At 40.7% G+C, this 16531-nt stretch overlaps 1 non-coding gene and 2 pseudogenes across 1 annotated transcript; all 3 read left to right on the forward strand.

The window, feature by feature from the left end:
* The first annotated feature begins 4716 nt into the window (after positions 1-4716).
* Positions 4717-4836, forward strand: LOC120519215 (annotated as a pseudogene).
* Positions 4837-13306: 8470 nt separating this feature from the next.
* On the forward strand, positions 13307-13425 carry LOC120519214. The gene has a single exon (XR_005631412.1). It is a non-coding gene; the product is annotated as a 5S ribosomal RNA (ribosomal RNA).
* A 370-nt stretch (positions 13426-13795) lies between these two features.
* On the forward strand, positions 13796-13914 carry LOC120519216 (annotated as a pseudogene).
* The last annotated feature ends 2617 nt before the right edge of the window (positions 13915-16531 follow it).

The following is a 16531-nucleotide window of genomic DNA, read 5'->3' on the forward strand; positions in this document are numbered from 1 at the left end:
GTACACAGAATGCAGTGTAACATTACCTATGACCATGCCGACTGGCACGGGCCGTCCGGTCAGAATTTCGAATGGCGACAGCCCTAACTGCCAATGTGTTCTTCCCCTTAATCCCATCAAGGCCAGAAGCAGAGCATCAGACCAAGTTAAATTTGTTTGCTCACAGATTTTAGCCAATTTACAGTAGATTGCAAGGTACCATTGCATCGTTCCACAATACCTCCACTCTGGGGGTGGTATTTGCAATAATGATGCACATTTATCTGGAGCCAGGTGGTTAATTCATTTATAACGGAATTTACAAAGTGTGTGCCAAAATCAGTTTGTAATTTCTGCAGTATGCCCCATCTAGGAATGATTTCCTTTATCAAAGCTTTTGCCACAGTTTTGTCATCTGCATGTTTGGAAGGGAAAGCTTCCACCCATCGGGAGAACACATCAACAGTTACTAAACAGTATCGGTACCCCTTTGATGGTGTTAATTGAATGAAGTCCATTTGAAGGTGTTCGAATGGACCCATTAGATTAGGTGTAACGGCGGGACTTACCTGGGTGCACTTTCCTACATTAAACTTTTGACATAATACACAGCCTGCAGAACTGCTCTGCATATGTAGAGAAACCTACAGCTTCCCAATGTTTTTCAACATCTTGAACCATGGCGTCTTTTCCAGTATGGTCTAGACCATGGGTGATTTTTGCCATATCTGGGAAAGAAGCCTTTGGGAGGAAAGGTTTGTTAGTTTGCTTATGGGTCCAGAGTCCATCAGAGAGGGACCCTTCTTTGGACCATTTCTCTTCTCTGTGTCCGTGGCTGCAGTCTGTAAAGAAATAATTTGATTATCAGTGTCCTGGTCATTTCTCTGTTGGAATAAAGAGATTGGTGTGTTATTATATGCAGTCCGTTTATCAAAATGATCAGCTAATTCGTTTCCTTTGCTGACAGGATCCTGTTTTCCTGTGTGAGCTTGACATTTAATGATCGCTAGCTTTGAAGGTTTCGTTATGGCCTTTAAGAGGATTCTATTAGTTTTTGATGGTGAATGGGTTTGCCAGTACTAGTTTTGAGTCCCCCGAGTTTCCATAATGCCCCATGATCATGGAAAACTCTAAAAGCATATCTAGAATCATTATACAGTGTTGTGAAAAACTATCTGCCCCCTTCCTGATTTCTTATTCTTTTGCATGTTTGTCACACAAAATGTTTCTGATCATCAAACACATTTAACCATTAGTCAAATATAACACAAGTAAACACAAAATGCAGTTTTTAAATGATGGTTTTATTATTTAGGGAGAAAAAAATCCAAACCTACACCTGTGTGAAAACGTAATTGCCCCCTTGTTAAAAAATAACCTAACTGTGGTGTATCACACCTGAGTTCGATTTCCGTAGCCACCCCAGGCCTGATTACTGCCACACCTGTTTCAATCAAGAAATCACTTAAATAGGAGCTGCCTGACACAGAGAAGTAGACCAAAAGCACCTCAAAAGCTAGACATCATGCCAAGATCCAAAGAAATTCAGAAACAAATGAGAACAGAAGTAATTGAGATCTATCAGTCTGGTAAAGGTTAAAAAGCCATTTCTAAAGCTTTGGGACTCCAGCGAACCACAGTGAGAGCCATTAATCAAAAATGGCAAAAACATGGAACAGTGGTGAACCTTCCCAGGAGTGGCCGGCCGACCAAAATTACCCCAAGAGCACAGAGACAACTCAGCCGAGAGGTCACAAAAGACCCCAGGACAACTTCTAAAGAACTGCAGGCCTCACTTGCCTCAATTAAGGTCAGTGTTCACGACTCCACCATAAGAAAGAGACTGGGCAAAAACGGCCTGCATGGCAGATTTCCAAGACGAAACCACTGTTAAGCAAAAGAACATTAGGGCTCGTCTCAATTTTGCTAAGAAACATCTCAATGATTGCCAAGACGTTTGGGAAAATACCTTGTGGACTGATAAGACAAAAGTTGAACTTTTTGGAAGGCAAATGTCCCGTTACTTCTGGCGTAAAAGGAACACAGCATTTCAGAAAAAGAACATCATAGCAACTTTAAAATATGGTGGTGGTAGTGTGATGGTCTGGGGTTGTTTTGCTGCTTCAGGACCTGGAAGGCTTGCTGTGATAGATGGAACCATGAATTCTACTGTCTACCAAAAAATCCTGAAGGAGAATGTCTGGCCATCGTTCGTCAACTTAAGCTGAAGTCATCTTGGGTGCTGCAACAGGACAATGACCCAAAACACACCAGCAAATCCACCTCTGAATGGCTGAAGAAAAACAAAATGAAGACTTTGGAGTGGCCTAGTCAAAGTCCTGACCTGAATCCAATTGAGAAGCTATCAACTCAGCTGCCTGTGCACTTAAACTTGAAGAAATCCGGTTTGCTTCCAGCAGCTGGTTGAAGGTGTTCTATTTTCCAATAGTAAAGAACATCCATTCACAAAAATTATCTCTCCTGTTCCTAAGGGTGTTTCCTGTAGGTCTGGTCTAGGTTTTATAACCTTAGTTATTTCATCATGACAGTTGTGGGGCTCCCCTTCCCTCTTCAGTTGGTAGAAAAGTAGCTGGATTTAAGGTGGAGCACCTTTCTATGGTAACATTTGACAACTTACAGAGTATATTTTGATAGTGTATTGCCCTAGCAGTAATGAGATATGAGGTTTTAACCTGTACTAAAATGGAGTGTACGGCGTGAGGCACTTTTACCACTAGGGGGCTCATGAGCACTATATCTGTACTGGCCAGCACGGCCTCTGTTGTGGCTGCTACAGCTCTGAGACAGGTTGGAAGTCCCGCAGCCACTGAATCCAAATTTTTCGAAAAATAGGCTAAGCCTTTGTTTTTTCTCCATGGAGTTGTGTACGAACTGAATTCATATATCCCCCCTTTTCGTCCACGAACAGAGTGAATGGACGCCCATAATCAGGAAGGCCCAACGCCGGCGCAAAGAGGAGTGCATTTTTTAAGTCACATAGAGCCTTCTCAGCTTGATCATCTAATGCCACCTGACCAGAAAGGAGGAGATCAGGGGTGTTCGCTAAAGTTTGAAAAAGCTTTGCTCTTTCGGTGAAGTTTAAAATCCATTGCCGGCAGTATCCTAGAATGCCTAATACAGACATAACCTGTTGTTTTGTAATAGGTCTAGGAAGATTTTGAATGGTGTTTATACGATTGCTTTAAAGAGAGAGCTAGCTCTTGTTCCGCAAGAAATGTCATGACCTAAATATTTCACAGTTGTTTGAATTAACTGCAGTTTTGTTTTAGAAACTTTATGGCCATTTTCTTCTAAAAATAATAACAATTTCTGAGTATCATGTGCACAATCTTCTTCTGTAGTACTACACATTATATCATCTACATACTGTATCAATACACTGTCTTTATCTGGCCAAAAGCATTCCAAATTTTGAGCAAGAGCTTGTCCAATACACAAGGGCTTCAGTAAATCCCCGAGGAATAAGGGTCCATGTCCCACGGCGGTTTTGGAAAGTAAAGGCAAACCAGAATTGAGAGTCAGGGTGCACAGGAATAGAAAAATAAGCATTAGCAAGGTCAATAACAGAGAAATAACGGGCATATGGGTATCGTAGAAAGAATAGTGGAAGGATTAGGAACAATAGGTGCCCTAGAAAAAACTGCAGAATTAACTTGTCGAACATCTTGAACAAAACACCATGAACCGTCAGCGTTTTAAACAGGTAAAATGGGGGAGTTGACTGTAGAGTATTTAATTTGAATGAGTGCTCCACGTTTCACGAGATCGGAAAGTACAGCGGAGATGCCAGCATCTGTTCCTGGAGACAGAGGACACTGGGCGCGATGTGGGCGGAAGGATGATTTTGGGTAAATCACCAGTGGCTCACAGTGCGCTATCCTTCCATAATCATTTTTCCCCTAGGACCAAAGTGCATCGGGAAGTGAGGAAAGCCAAGAGGGATATGAAGTCTGAAATGAAAATGTGGAGAGGGTGGGATGGCATAATGAACGGATAAATAGAAGGTCATCCCGAAGTAAAATCCTCTGGACGTTCCTGCTCGAGGAGTCGTCTGCCGTCTCCAGCCCCACGTTGGGTGCCAAAAACTGTGAACGAAGACTTCAGACTAGATAGCAGGTGTGGTTATAAAGCAGCTTTATTTTGCAGTGTCACAGTGAGAAGAGTTTCAGAAAAGCAGACAATCAAATATACATGACAGAGTCAGGGCTCTTCTGAACCCCGTCTGTTGGGTGGGGCAAGTTTTTATACCCATAGAATGCGTGAATTAATATCATTATAAAATATAACAGTCAACACGTTATTATACACAGTCCTTAAGCCCCTTCAATGTCCCTTGTGCAACTTGATTTCTTGGCCCTTTTTGTTATGGCGTTCAGATGTAAGCTAAGGGAAAACGTGATAAGGCAGACTCATGTGTGGAATGCTTAGACCTTGAGTCCTTTGCACAAATATTTTTCTATTTGCTAAAACAAAGCATGCTTTTACATGGTTTAGTAAAGCTTACTTCTCAGACATGAATTAGTACAAGGGAACGAAGAGAACATTCGTCTTCCACAAAACAGCCTGAGAACCACGGGTGCTGTAAGCTTTTTTCCTTTACTGTTGTACTTAACTTGAACATCAGTGTATGCCTTGGAAAGGCATCTTTTAACTTTCCAATGGAAGCGCTCCCCCACGATATTGAATATTTAACTAGCATTAAGGAGTGCTGCGCTTGTATATTGCCATACCAGTGTGAAAGCACCCGATCTCATCTGATCTCAGAAGTTAAACACGCACGGGCTCGGCCAGTACTTGGATTGGAGGCCGCCTGGGAACCACCGAGTGCTGTAAGCTTTTTTCCATTACTGTTGTACTCAACCTGAACATCAATGTATGCCTTGGAAATGTATCTTTTAATGTTGCAATGGAAGCGCCCGTCAATAGCTTCTGTATTTAACCAGCATGAAGTAGCGTGGCTTTTGCTAACGGCAACACCTGTGAGAATGTGCTTGAACTCGTCTGATCTCGGAAGTTAAACACGCAAGTGTTTAGCCAGTACTTGGATGGGAGACTGCCTGGGAACCATGGGTGCTGTAAGCTTTCATCCATTACTGTTGTACTCAGCCTGACCATCAGTGTATGGCTGGGAACTGCATCTTTATCCTTTCAATTTGAAGCGGCCAACCCCCCGATCTTTAGTATTTAACCAGCAAGAAGTAGTGATTCCCTCGCTTATGGCCATACCAGTGTGAAAGCGTCTAATCTCTGAAGTTAAACACTCTATAGCTTGGCCAGTATACGTGGATGTTAGACTGCGTGGGAACCCCGGGTGCTGTAAACTTTTTTCCTTTACTATTTGTAATCAACCTGAACATCAGTGTATGCCTTTTGAAAGGCATCTTGTAACTTTCCAATGGAAGCGCCCCCGATCTTCAATATTTAACCAGCATTACGGAGCACTGCTTTTGCTTACGGACTTACCAGTGTGAAAGCGCCCGATTTTATCTGATATCGGAAATTAAACACGCACTGGCTCGGCCAGTACTTGGATTGGAGACCGCCCAGGAACCCCGAGTGCTGTAAGCTTTTTTCCATTACTGTTTTACTCAACCTGAACATCAGTGTATGGCTGGGAACTGCATCTTTATCCTTTCAATTTGAAGCACCCAACACCCCGATCTTTAGTATTTAACTATCAAGAAGTAGTGATGCTTTTGCTTACGGACTTACCAGTGTAAAAGCGCCCGATTTCGACTGATCTCGGAAATTAAACACGCACGGCTCGGCCAGTACTTGAATTGGAGCCCGCCTGGGAACCCCGGGCACTGTAAGCTTTTTTCCTTTACTGTTGTACTCTACCTGAACATCAGTGTATGCGTTGGAAATGCATCTTTTAACTTTCCAATGGAAGTGCTCCCCCATGATCTTTAGTATTTAACCAGCATTAAGGAGTGCTGTAAGAGCCAATCTTAGAAAGTTAAAGGTTTGAATTAAACTCGTATTAATGTTTGCTTAATTTGAATAGAATATAAATTCCTTTCATAGTCATAACTTGGTATAGTCTTTTCCCCCTATAGTTAGCAAGAGATTGAACCTTCTTACTATAACTGAGAAACAGTGTGATAATAGCTCTTTTTTGTTAAGAACAGGACCCAGTAAAGAGGAACTTGAAAGACCCATTTTAAGTTTAGAAATGGGATAAGCATACAGTTTTCTGACCGTTTTGAAATGGTTCAGAAATGTTAAGTAAATAGTAACGATTTGAGATGTAACAAGATTAAGCTTAGAATTGAACTTTTCTTAACATTAATTGTTCTTTTTTTTGCTATTTTAATTTCCTTATTTTTGTGTAAACTGTTTTACTTCAAAACTTAACTAAACTTTAAAAAAACGAAGATACTTTGTCTGTGGAATCATTCAGAAGGTACTCTGCTCTTGTCTACTATCTTTGCATGATTATAAATGAAAGCAAGATCGCCACACCTTGAGAAGATTTGAGCGACTGTGATATTATATAGAAAGACGTCTTGAAAAGAGGCATTTTGGATGATCGGATGTACTTTGTTCTGAGTCATTGAAGCTTTATTTCAAGGAAGTAATTGCTTTGTTTGAATATCCCGATTGTGACGAAATTGCTGTCAGGAAACATCCTGTCATTTGCTCTAATTGTTGTCATGGCAATGTCTAAAAAGAGCTCAAGTGAGATCGGCAGTGATCTGAGTTCAGACTCAAGTCAGAAAATATAATTAGAGATCTTAAAGATCACATAAGTCAGAGGGAAGATAATCTTTCCGTGTTCATAGCTGAGATCGAAAGTCTTAAAACATTCCAGAAAACCGCTTAATAGTGGCTAAAAGATTTTAAGATTTTCGTGCAATGCACAGAGAGCTAGAAGAACTATATGAAAAGCTACTTTCTTCGTCAAATAAGTAGGAGCGATTCAGAAACAGAAAACAACATTTGCCGAAAGCTTTAAGAAATTAATGAATTCACTGTCGCTACTATGGCGAGGCTGGAAGACGCAAATAGACTGTTAGCACATAAAGCTGATGAACAGCTAGTTAATCAGTTCGAAGAGATGCAATTTCAAGAACGGGTTCGTTCAAAGTCAAAAAAACAAAAGACGTTACCTCAATTAAAACATACTCTTGATGTTAAACTTGATTCTTTATCTCAGAAAACCGCAGCCACATCATCACCTTCTACAGCAGTGCTGATTGAACAATCGACACTTGACAGAATTCTAAAAAGATTAGATAAATTAGAGTCTGAAAGGCAGGTTCAGTCATTAACTGCCTCAGGACAGCCACCATTATATGGACCCAGTCTTATTGATATACTTCAGAATAAAGCTGAAAGCCAAAGGGTGGTTGTCGAAGCTACAAATCTGTTAGCTCATCAGTGGGAGAAACAAATTAAACCCCCAGTGCCACGTACAGAAGTACCAATATTTAATGGTGATCCTCTGACGTATTCATCATTCATTAGAGCTTTTGATTATGCTGTAGACAAAGCGTTTGAAAATGAACAAGATAAACTGCATTTTCTAGAACAATACACTTGAGGTCGCCCTCACAAACTCATTTAATCCTGTATCAGACTTTCGCCTGAAGAGGGTTATCAAAAGGCACGACAACTGCTGAAAACCTACTATGGAGATAGTAGGCAGATATATAGAGCACACATTAAAACAATTATGAACTGGCCTCAGATAAAGTCAGCAGAAGATGGAGGAGCATTGGTAGATTTAGCTCTCTTCCTCAGTCGTTCTATGAATGCAGCACCTACTTCAGGAGGAAATCAGAATGAATTCGATATAGGTGAAAATCTACATATTGTCGTTTCAAAACTTCCATATGAACTGAAACGAGAGTGGTTATTAGTAGCTTGCAGTACTGAGAGAAAAGAAAAGAGACGTAAAATTTAATAAACTTCTTACACACACAAGCACAGAACGCCTCTCATTCAATACATAGCACGGCTATACAAAGTTACAAATATATAGAAAAGGGAGAGAGGAATGACAAAGGAAAGCCTTCTATGAATTTTTGCATCTTGCCTGAAGAAGGGGCCTGAGTTGCCTCGAAAGCTTGCATATTGTAATCTTTTTAGTTAGCCAATAAAATGTGTCATTTTGCTTGGCTTTTCTCTACATTCATAATGGCTAACACGGTACAACAACCTAGTACTACAGTCTAAAAAAGGGAAATACCTTTGCCACAAATATCACAGAAGATGCTGAAAAGGAAACCCAGGACACATTAATCAAGAGGTCCGTCACAGGCACTTAGGCCTTTAAAAACCTTGTGCCTTTTGTAGCGACCAACATATCCTTGCTGAATGTAAAAAAATCAAAGAACTGCCACATAAAGAAAGAATTGACTTTTTAAAATCTAAAGGTTTATGTTTTTGCTGTCTCAAACAGGGTCATCTAGGTAAGAACTGTAATGAAAGAATGAAATGTCAGACATGTTCCTTACAGCACCCAGATATCCTGCACATTAAAAAGGACAATGGAGCAGCATCTAAAGCTACAGCTAGTGAGGTAACATCTACAGAAATGGAAACCGAGACTGGAACTTGTACCCTTACTGGGGCCAGAGAAGAATGCGCACTTCAAGTAGTTCCTGTTAAGGTAAAATCTGAGAAAGTGAAAGGTATGTAGAAACATACGCCTTTATAGACCTGGGCAGTACAGTAACAATTTGCACTGAGAAGCTCCAGAGACAATTATGCCTTCAAGGGAGAAGAACACAAGTATTTCTCAAAACTATGAGTAATTATGATGATGATTCAAAAATACTAACCCAATGTTCTGTCTTATCAGATTTACAAGTCTGTGGTCTCAATGAAGTTGAATATATTGATTTGCCAAAGGTCTTTACACAGGTCTCCATTCCAGTGAAGAGAGAAAGTATTCCACTTCAAGAAGATATCGATAAATAGACATATCTTAAAGAGGTACGTCTATCTCATATTGACTCTGAAGTTGATCTTTTATTAGGAATCAACTATCCAGAAATCTTCAAGCAGTCACGAATCATACCTAGCCAAGGAGGTGGACCTCACGCCATGAAGACTACACTTGGATGGGTAGTTGGTGGACCATACAAAGAGATAGATGACCTCGCAAAATAAAGTGGTAAGATACCTAAACATCCAATCAATCGTGTGTCAATAACAGAAATTGAAGATATGCTGCTGCAACAGATTTTCCAGAGCACAACTGTGAAGAAAAAGAGGAAATGTCGCAGGAAGACATCAAGTTCATGCGCATAGCTTCAGAATCTGCAAGACTGGTAGGTGGCCATTATTGTTTAAATTTGCCTTTAAAGGATGAAACACTTAAAATGCAGAATAACCGCTGCATTGCTGAACAGCGTGCTGTTGGACTCAAAAGAAAATTGAGCAAAAATTCAGGTTTCCACAAAGACTATAAAGCCTTCATGAAAGACATTATAGACAATGGTTATGCTGTTAAGATTCCTAAAGAAAGCCTAAATTGCAGTGAAAGCAGAGTGTGGTACATCCCATATCACAGTGTCTATCATCCAAAGAAAAATAAGATTCGAGTAGTCTTTGACTGCACTGCCACCTACCAGGGGATTTCACTTAATGAACAATTACTTAAAGGCCCTGACCTAACTAACACACTCATTGGCGTCCTTACAAGATTCAGAAAGGAGCCAGTAGCCTTAATAGCAGACATTAAGTCAATGTTCTACCAAGTTAAGATACCAGACAAAGACACTGATCTTTTACGTTTTCTATGGTGGCCTGAAGGTAATCTAAGTAAAGATCTAGAAGAATTCAAAATGACAGTACATCTTTTTGGTGCTACTTCTTCACCCAGTTGTGCTTCTTATGCTTTGCGTAGAACAGCCGAAGATGCCAGAGATACATTTCCTGAGGAAGCTGTTTATACCGTTCTCAACAACTTCTACGTAGATGGCTGTTTAAGGTCAGTGACAACAGAAGAACAAGCAATAAAGCTGGCAAAGGACCTCCAAGCTCTATGCCTCAAAAGGGGATTCCATTTGACTAAGTGGGTGAGTAACAACAGAGCAGTTCTATTGTCCATACCAGAAGAAGACAGAGCTCACGAACAAAAGGACTTAGATTTGAGCCACAGTCTCCTTCCCACAGAGTGTGCCCTGGGCATCCAGTGGTGCACAGAAACTGACAGTTTCAAATTTCACATTAAGTTGCAAAACAAGGCTTGGTATTCTGTCTGTTGTTAGCTCAGTTTATGATCCACTTGGTTTTCTAGCACCTGCCTTAATGCCAGCAAAGCTTATTCTGAGAGACTTATGTAAGAAGAAATTTGGGTGGGATGAAGAAGTAGAAGTCAAACACATTCAGAAATGAAAAAAATGGATGGATGATTTGCAGTTACTCACAGACTATAAAGTGAACCGATGCTTCAAACCTATTGGGTTTGGAACCATAAAGACAGCACAAATGCACCATTTTGCAGATGCTAGTGAAGATGGATATGGCACTGTCACTTATCTTGTTTTAACAAATGAAGAGGGCAAAAGGCATTGTTCATTCCTGATGGGCAAGTCAAGAGTTGCACCATTAAAACAGGTCACAATTCCAAGAATGGAGCTGACAGCAGCCGTTGTAGCAGTTAAAATGGACAAAATGCTTAAAGGGACTTCAAATGCCCTTACGAGAATCTACATTTTGGACTGACAGCACCACGGTGCTAAAATACATCTCAAATGAAAACATTCGATTCAAGACCTTTGTTGCCAACAGAATCTCTGTGATCAGAGATCATTCACAACCTTCACAGTTGAGGTATGTCACATCTGTCCTTAATCTGGCTGATCAAGCTTCTAGAGGGCTAAGCATAGAAAACTTTCTTAAGAGCACCACATGGTCACATGGTCCAAGTTTCTTATTGAAGTCAGAACGCGAGTGGCCAAAAAGACCAGATTAACTGAATGATTCACTTTTTGAAGATGATCCAGAAGTTAAAATCTGTGCAGTTAACATGACAAAAATAGAAGAGACAACTGAACCCATCAACAAACTAATCACTTACTTTTCAGATTGGCATCGCTTGAAGAAAGCAGTGGCTTGGTTTCTCAAGTTTAAAGACATACTGTTGCGCTTAAGAAATGAAAGAAAAACATTTCAACTAGAAGCCAGTCAGACTAAAGGTATTCCAGAAGAACAAAAATCACTCATCACAAAGCACATGAAAAAGTATAAACAGACTTTAAAACTGAGTCCAATTTCTCTAGATGACTTAGTTAAAGCTGAAACAGAGCTTATCCGTCTAAGTCAACAGCAAGAATTTCCAGAAGAATTAAAAGCTTTAAAGAAAAGATTTGTGTTAAAAGAACAGTCAAATCTATAAACTAGACCCGATCATACAAGATGGAATACTAAGAGTTGGAGGAAGACTCTGTAAAGCTGCAATGCCTGAAGAAGCTAAACATCCCACAATTCTACACAAGCATTCACATGTTGCTTCTCTCATATTGCAGCACATTCATAAACGAATCGGTCATTGTGGGCGCAACTATGTGCTCGCACAACTTCGCCAGAAATAATGGATACCTTAAGCAAATTCAGCTATCAGAAAAATAATTTCAAAGTGCACAACATGCAGAAGATACAATGCGAAAGTAGGTGAGCAAAAAATGGCAGATTTGCCAGAAGATCGTCTAGCATCAAACCAACCACCATTCACTAATGTTGGAGTTGATTATTTTGGCCCCTTCCTAGTCAAAAGAGGAAGAAGTCTAGTCAAGAGGTACGGAGTAATCTTCACATGTCTAACAACCAGAGCTGCGCACATAGAGATCGCACATAGCTTAGACACTGATTCTTGTATCCAAGCCATACTCTGATTTACGGATAGAAGGGGACAAGTTAAAATCATGCGCTCAGACAATGGAACAAATTTCGTTGGAGCAGAAAGAGTGCTACGAGAAGCTATTAAAAAATTGGAACACAAAAAAATCAGTGACGCTATGATGCAAGAACAAATCAAATGGATTTTTTAATCCACCATCAACCTCTCACCAAGGTGGAGTATGGGAAAGACAAATCAGAAGCATAAGAAAGATTTTAAATTCAACACTAAACCAACAAACACTCGATGACGAAAACCTTCCTACAATGATGTGTAGAGTGGAATCAATACTCAATAACAGACCCCTTACGAAGACATCAGATGACCCAAATGATTTGGAACCACTCACACCCAATCACTTGTTATTATTGAAGACAAAACCTGAAATACCACCTAAACTTATTTCAGAAAAAGAACCATACCCAAGAAGACGCTGGAAACAAATTCAATACATGGCTGACTTGTTTTGGAAAAGATGCACAAAAGAGTATTTGCCAATACTTTAAAAACGTCAAAAATGGCTTGCACCAAGAAGAAATTTTGAACTAGGGGACATTGTTCTAATTGTAGATAAAGCTTCACCTTCACAATGGGTCGAGTTATCAGGATAATGCCAGATGCAAAAGGTGCAGCCAGAAGAGTTTGTGTGCAAACCAAAACCAGCACACTGGACAGACCCGTGAATAAACTGTGCCTACTTCAAGAAACTGCCAATGTTTGAAATATGAAATTTTTTAAATGTTTGTAACGGGTTTGAAAATGGATGGATGGATGTTTGCACTATTATTGCTAATGATTTGAAAAGAATAGTTAATATAAAAGTTATTGCCTCATATTGAAGTAAAGTATAGTAATTGTCTCTGCTCCTGCATAGCCAATTAGGGGCCGGAAATGTAAGAACCAATCTTAGAAAGTTAAAGGTTTAAGTTAAACTCGTATTAATGTTTGCTTAATTTGAATAGAATATAAATTCCTTTCATAGTCATAACTTGGTATAGTCTTTTCCCCCTATAGTTAGCAAGAGATAGAATCTTCTTACTATAACTGAGAAACAGTGTGATAACTAACTCTTTTTGGTTAAGAACAGGACCCAGTAAAGAGGGACTTGAAAGACCCATTTTAAGTTTAGAAATGGGATAAGCATACAGTTTTCTGACCGTTTTGAAATGGTTCAGAAATGTTAAGTAAATAGTAACGATTTGAGATGTAACAAGATTAAGCTTAGAATTGAACTTTTCTTAACATTTATTTTTCTTTTTTTTTTGCTATTTTAATTTCCTTATTTTTGTGTAAACTGTTTTACTTCAAAACTTAACTAAACTTTAAAAAACAAAGATACTTTGTCTGTAGAATCATTTCTGCGCGTCAAGCTTTTGTTGAATCCCATTTTTTGAGTTGAAGCTGCAGAACTTTGATAATTTTGGGAAAAATGCAGCTACAAGTGCTGTGCTTGCTTACGGCCATACCAGTGTGAAAGCACCCGATCTTGTCTGATCTCGGAAGTTAAACACACACAGGCTTGGCTGGTACTTGGATGGAAGACCGCCTGGGAACCCCGAGTGCTGTAAGCTTTTTTCCATTACTGTTGTATTCAACCTGACCATCAGTGTATGGCTGGGAACTGCATATTTATCCTTTCAATTTGAAGCACCCAACCCCCCGATCTTTAGTATTTAACCAGCAAGAAGTAGCGATGCCCTCGCTTATGGCCATACTAGCGTGAAAGCGTCTGATCTCGGAAGTTAAACACGCAATGCCTCGGCCAGTATATGTGGTTGGTAGACCGCGTGGGAACCCCGGGTGCTGTAAGCTTTTTTCCTTTACTATTTGTAATCAACCTGAACATCAGTGTATGCTTTGGAAATGCATCTTTTAACTTTCCAATGGAAGCGCTCCCCCCCGATCTTCAATATTTAACCAGCATTACGGAGCACTGCTTAAGCTTACGGACTTACAAGTGTGAAAGCGCCTGATTTCGTCTGATCTCGGAAGTTAAACACGCACTGGCTCGGCCAGTACTTGGATAGGAGTCCGCCTGGGAAACACGGGTGCTGTAAGCCTTTTTCCTTTATTGTTGTACTCAACCTGACCATCAGTGTATGGCTGGGAACTGCATCTTTATCCTTTCAATTTGAAGTGCTCAACCCCCCGATCTTTAGTATTTAACCATAAAGAAGTAGTGATGCATTTGCTTACGGACTTGCCAGTGTGAAAGCGCCTGATTTCGTTTGATCTCGGAAGTTAAACACGCACTGGCTCGGCCAGTACTTGGATTGGAGACCGCCTGGAAACCCTGATCGCTGTAAGCTTTTTTCCTTTACTTATGTACTCAACCTGAACATCAGTGTATGCCTTGGAAATGCATCTTTTAACTTTCCAATGGAAGCGCTGTACCGCTAACCCCGGGCAAAGAACTAAACCCCGAGTTAAGGCATGATTAGAAAACTGCTAGTATAAAGCAGTTCAATATCTAAAATCTATCAGGCAACGTGACCAACGCTCGTCCTTTCATTGACCCCACCACCAGTCCCAGCTTAGCATTAACAACAAGTCATATCACCAAATAAAAAGCAAAAGAACAAATATATTATTTTACATATATAAAGAAAAACAAACAAACAAATACATAGCAATCAAACCCCCTCTCTCTGGTTTAAACACCCGATGTTCATAAATAAGTAAAACCAGACTGATCAAATGGGTTTACTGTCCTTATTGTTCAGGGCAAAGAGAAACCCTACTGGAATACGCCGGCTGTTGAGCCGATAACAACAAAGTTTAATTCTACCGGTCCAAGATATTTGTCAGCGAAATCAAAGAAAAAGAGTCCGTCTTCAGAGATGCGTCTCCCTTGTGTCGCTGAGTCTTCAAAAAAAAAAAAAGAACTTGTTCCAGTTGGCGCTACCTTGTCACTTCTCTTTGCTCCACCACAAGATGTCTCCCTTTCTCCCCTTCTTTTCCGGTTTTTAAGCTTTCAACACCAACCACCCTGACCGAGTTATGACCTCCCCCTTAAAGGTATATTTACAGCAATGCACCCAAAGAGGCAGCAACCGCCCACAGAATAATAGCACATGTGGCATCCGCTACATATTCCCCGCCCCCAAACCAAGTGAATGGCCAAAATAAGGCTTCATGTTGGTCACATGCACTGTATCTCTTTTTTTCCCCCAAGAGTCAGTTGCCCATTGAGCACGGTAATTAACAGAACCTAATTTGCTAAGTACTGTAGCTGGGCCGAACCACTTCGGAGCTAGCTTCGCAGCAAATTTAGTTGAAGCTTTAGAAAGGGGATGCCTTCAACCAAACCCGTCACCTACAGAATAGAGAACTACTCTTCTCTGTTTATTGTAATATCTAGCCTGTTTGGCCTGGGATTTCACCACCCGTTCCCTAACCTGTTTCTTTAAAAGTTCTAACAAATGTAATTGCTGGTATGAAGTAGTATCAGGACAGGGGGGCGTGATATGTAGTTCTAACGGCCCAAAGAATTTGTCTTCCAAGAGTTAATTGTGCAGGAGACTCACCGGTACCCTCATTAAAGTTCAGGAAGATTTTGATCCCAATCTTGATGACGGTTCCTAACTTAGGAGGAAAGCATGGTTTTCAAATTGCGGTTCACTCGTTCTGAGATGTTAGCCTGAGGACGGTATGCTGTGGTCCTCTTGTGCTGTACACCCCAATCCATCAAAAAACGGTCCATCTCTGAGCTTGTGAATTGTGGCCTTCTATCTGTGATGATACATCTGGGAACTCCCCAGCGGGTGAAAAGTTCACTTCTGAGGATAGAGCAAATGCAAGATGTTTTAGCGTCATGCAAGGCGAGCAGCTCTACCCATTTAGTAAAATAGTCCACCGCTACCATTAAATAAGTTTTCTTCATTTTACTAACTGGGAGCGGTCCCATTAGATCAACCTCCCAAGTTTCTCCAGGGTCTTTCACTGTTGTGGACTGAAGAGGTCCTGCTGAAAAACCAGGTGGGTTCTTGTACTGCTGACAAATAATACAAGTCTTTACATGTTTCCAAACCTCCTTCCTCACCGTTGTACCAGGCTACCTCCAATATCCTTTTCAGTGTCTTCAGATGACCCCCAAAAGGACTGTCGTGGAAGTACGCAAGGAACTCCGGCACATGTGATTCAGGGACAACAAGTTGGTATTTGTTTCCTCCCAATCTGGATGGCACACAGCGATGTAACACACCCTGATGCTCCTGAAAGGTAATTTGACCCTTTCGCTTTGTGGAATTATTCTGTGCCTCCTGACAAACAGGACTGATGGACTGAGCTCGAACTATGTCCTGAAGATCCAGTGGCAGGTCTGTCCATTGAGTTGATACAAGGGCCACTGCCGAAGTCATAGGTAGTTCCAGAAAGCGCATCTGGTACCACATTTCCACACCCCTTCCAGTAAAAAACTTTAAAAGTAAATTGCTGAAGACGCAAAACCCATCGGGTCAATCTGGATGAGGTCTTGGGGCAGTTAAAAGCCCATACCAGGGCACGGTGGTCGGTATTTACTTCAAACAGAACCCCTTCAAGAAAATGTTGGCACTTCTCCACAGCCCAAACTACTGCCAGACATTCTTTTTCGGAGGCTGAATAATTTAGCTCTGGGCCTCAGTTCTGCAACGGATTGCGCCAGATAATAAAAAAGATTGGGCCACCGCAGCTCTT

Source organism: Polypterus senegalus, unplaced genomic scaffold (assembly GCF_016835505.1).
Source record: "Polypterus senegalus isolate Bchr_013 unplaced genomic scaffold, ASM1683550v1 scaffold_6026, whole genome shotgun sequence".
Classification (NCBI taxonomy): Eukaryota; Metazoa; Chordata; class Cladistia; order Polypteriformes; family Polypteridae; genus Polypterus; species Polypterus senegalus.